The sequence below is a fragment of the Nicotiana attenuata genome, unplaced genomic scaffold, assembly GCF_001879085.1.
Source record: "Nicotiana attenuata strain UT unplaced genomic scaffold, NIATTr2, whole genome shotgun sequence".
NCBI lineage: Eukaryota > Viridiplantae > Streptophyta > Magnoliopsida > Solanales > Solanaceae > Nicotiana > Nicotiana attenuata.
Genome location: NW_017672264.1, coordinates 155648 through 159574, shown reverse-complemented (window position 1 = coordinate 159574; position 3927 = coordinate 155648).

Genomic DNA, 3927 nt, shown 5'->3' with positions numbered 1-3927 from the left:
ATATTCTTTATAATGTTTGGTCATGAAAAATTAATGATGTAAAGGTTAAACCTCAAGGTCTTTGAAATTGCATCCTTCCTAAACTCCTGAAAGAAAATAAGGAATAAGACAATTTGTTCGAAAAGAGAATTAACTAACATAACCTTAAAGTTACATGATAATTTTATTATCATTAATAATCTTGAACTTACAGTAAAAAATATTTCAGATTTTAAACGATAAATAACGAGACGTGGTCGATAAGAGTCAATAGCACTAATAATTCCGCAAATACAACGGTCCAAAGTAAAATATTAGATGGATATTTAACCCTTTTAAAAATAGTTTTTTATTGGATAAAATTATAATTACAGTTAAATATAAAATTTTGGATGAGTTCATACTAAGAATTTGAATAAAAATAAATTATTTTTTTTAAAAACAAATAATTAAGTTCTTAGAACGAATAGCAAAATAAATTCAATTCACTTCTTTTTAAAACTATTCGTATTAAAAAAAATTATTTTTCAAGTGGATAAATCTCTTATGGTACATATATTTAATTTTCATAAGGAAAATACCGGCGAAAAGAGAAATTAGAGATAGAGAAAAATTGATTATATCAAGTTGGTTAAGTGCATACTTGAAGCAATAAGGCTAAAACATTAGAAGACAAAATGTATTCTAAAAGAGTTGTAATTTTTTTCTTTATTCGTTATAAACAACGGCAACTCCCTATATTTTTTATATATTATTTCTTGTAAAATATTAACTCAATATTGGTGGAGGCAAATGAGAAAACAATAATAATAAGGCATTCGAGAACTTTTGTGATGACATATTACTTTTTATTTTTTATTTTTTTTATTTTACAACCAAGGCACATTATGTAGTATATATAAGAAAGATAGAGATAGATTTTTTTTCAAAATTGTATATTCACGAATATACGATACACACCAACAAGGGTTGTGGTGGAGTGGGTGTAAGCGTTACTGTGTTAAACCAAAAATCAGACAAAACTGTTAGAAAAATAAAAGAAACTGGAAAAACAGAAGAGTTTAAGAAATATTCCGAGTCCACAATTTTCTTGTGTGTCCTTAAGGAATTTTAACCCCCTCACACGTTGCCAAGGTAATGGATTAAATCCTCCCAGGATAAAACGGAATAAACCTTCCTGCAACAGTGGCAATACAAACTGCAGGATACCAACGAACTCAAAGAACGGAGCAAAATCACACTTACGAATTTGAGAGAGAGAGACTGCGAATTAGAATGCAGCATATTCAGAAAGAAAGAAGTTCTGGAGTGTTTTTCGTGTGTAGAAAATGGAGCCTTGCCTCAGAATTTATAGGCAATTATCAGAAGAGGTGTCTGGAAAAGGTGCCTTTTTCAGAAGAATACGTTGCCTGCCGCGGTTCTACCGCGGTCGCGGCAGAACCACGGTTAGAGGGGCTTTCTGAACCTGCCTGCCGCGGTTCTACCGCGGTCGCGGCAGAACCGCGGCCAGAGAGGCCCTCTGAACCTTCAGCAGCAGGGTTCTGGCGTATTTTCAGCAGTGATTTGTCATTTAATTAATTATTAAATAATTAAATAAATTTTGTCCAAAAATAATCTTATCGATCGATCATTTGACAAATCCAAATCCAAATCCAAATCCAAATCCAAATCCAAATCCAAAGCCAAAGCCAAAGCCAAAGCCTAGCCGAGCGAGCGACAACGACGGCGCGAGGGTTCATTCTCTTCAACTCCTTTTATGAGGTTTAAGAAGTGATTCTATATATAAGCACACAAATGTGGTTGTCCCTCACCAATGAGGGACAAAATGCAAGACAAAAGTTCACTTCTTCAAATTTTCAATTTCCCTCCATTTTATTTCCCTCCATTTCCAATTCACACTTCTTCTACTTTAAAGCCCAATGGCTTAAAGTCCAACAATCCCCCACATGAATGGGAATGGCTGTATCAAGAAAGATCATAGATGAAAGCTATGTGATTTTGCAAGTAAGGATTAATTGCATCTGGATAAGTAGGTTTCCCATTTGAACTTTCCGTAGTGAACATATGTCGGATATACTCGGTCAATCGGTAGATTTGATATCTTTGAACCGTCGAACTTTAGTGTATACCTAGACAACCATATGTCACACAATCAACCCTTAACCGTCTTTTAGTTCTCATTGTTGTGTTCATTTCAGCCATGAACACCGCCTGGTCTCATAAGTGCGTAGAGAATTGGCCTTACAGAATTCTCATTGAAGCGGCTTCCACTTCACACTTACATAGGTGATTCCTAAACGTGTAATCCTTTAGATTGACACTATTTGATAAATACCTCATCAAACTTAGGTAATCATTAAAGAACGTGTAAATTTCTATCCTTGTTACTGAACATTGTCTTCATCACGAGAATGGACCAAAGATTTTATTTTGACAATGTTGAACCGGTCAATCACAACTTTGTTTGAGCTCCTTGAACCTAGATCTCGGAACATCCAAAATTCTAGGTAGAGTTACCGCCATGTTGACTTGTCCTCGGCCATAGTCCCATTCCCTTAGATGATTTCTCAATTCCCTCTCTAGTTAAGCCTTTTGTAAGCGGATCCGCCACATTATCCTTTGATCTTACATAATCAATAGTGATAATTCCACTAGAAAGTAGTTGTCTAACGGTGTTATGTCTTCGTCGTATATGACGAGACTTTCCATTATACATAACGCTCCCTGCCCGTCCTATTGCAGCCTCACTATCGCAATGTATGCAAATAGGAGCCAAAGGTTTTGGCCAGAACGGAATGTCTTCTAAAAAATTTCGAAGCCATTCAGCTTCTTCACCGGCTTTATCCAAAGCTATAAACTCTGATTCCATTGTAGAGCGAGCAATGCACGTTTGTTTGGAAGACTTCCAAGATACTGCTCCTCCACCAACAGTAAAAACATATCCACTTGTGGACTTTGTTTCTGTTGAGCCGGTTATCCAATTTGCATCACTATATCCTTCGATAACCGTAGGATATTTATTGTAGTGCAAAGCGTAGTCTTGGGTATATTCCAAATATCCCAGAACTCGTTTCATTGCTACCCAGTGATGTTTGTTGGGATTACTTGTGAATCGACTAAGTTTACTTATCGCACAAGCTATATCAGGTCGTGTACAGTTCATGATGTACATTAAGCTTCCCAACACACGAGCATACTCCAATTGAGACGTACTTTCACCTTTATTCTTTATAAGATGATGATTTAAGTCAATTGGAGTTCTTGCACTTCTAAATTCCCAAGTGTTTGATTTTTCAGTACCATTTTCACGAAATGTGATTGAGACAAAGTAGACCTTGAGGAGTCCTCTGGTTTTAATTCCTAGATTACATCGGCAACTCTAAGTCTTTCATATCAAATTTACTAGCAAGCATGCGCTTAGTAGCTTGATGTCGGCAATGTCTTTGCTCATTATTAGCATATCATCAACATATAAGCAAACAATGACTACATATTTTTGGAACGTTCTTAATGTAAACACATTTATCACATTCATTAATCTTAAAGCCATTTGACAACATTGTTTGGTCAAATTTCGCATGTCATTGCTTGGGTGCTTGTTTTAGTCCATAAAGAGACTTAACAAGTCGACAGCACCTTCTTTTCTTTTCCGGAACAACAAACCCTTCAGGTTGGTCCATGTAGATTCTTCCTCTAAAATCACCAATTTAAGAAGGCTGTTTTTACATCCATTTGATGGATTTGAAGATCATACAAAGCGGCTAACGCTATTAGCATCCGAATGGATTAATTCTTGTTACGCGAGTATGTGTTTAAAATAGTCAAGACTTCTCGTTGTCTAAATCCTTTGACAACAAGTCTTGCCTTGTATTTGTCAATAGTAACCATCGTCTTTCATTTTCTTCTTGAAAATCCACTTAGAACCCAACGTTTTGTAACCTGGAGAAG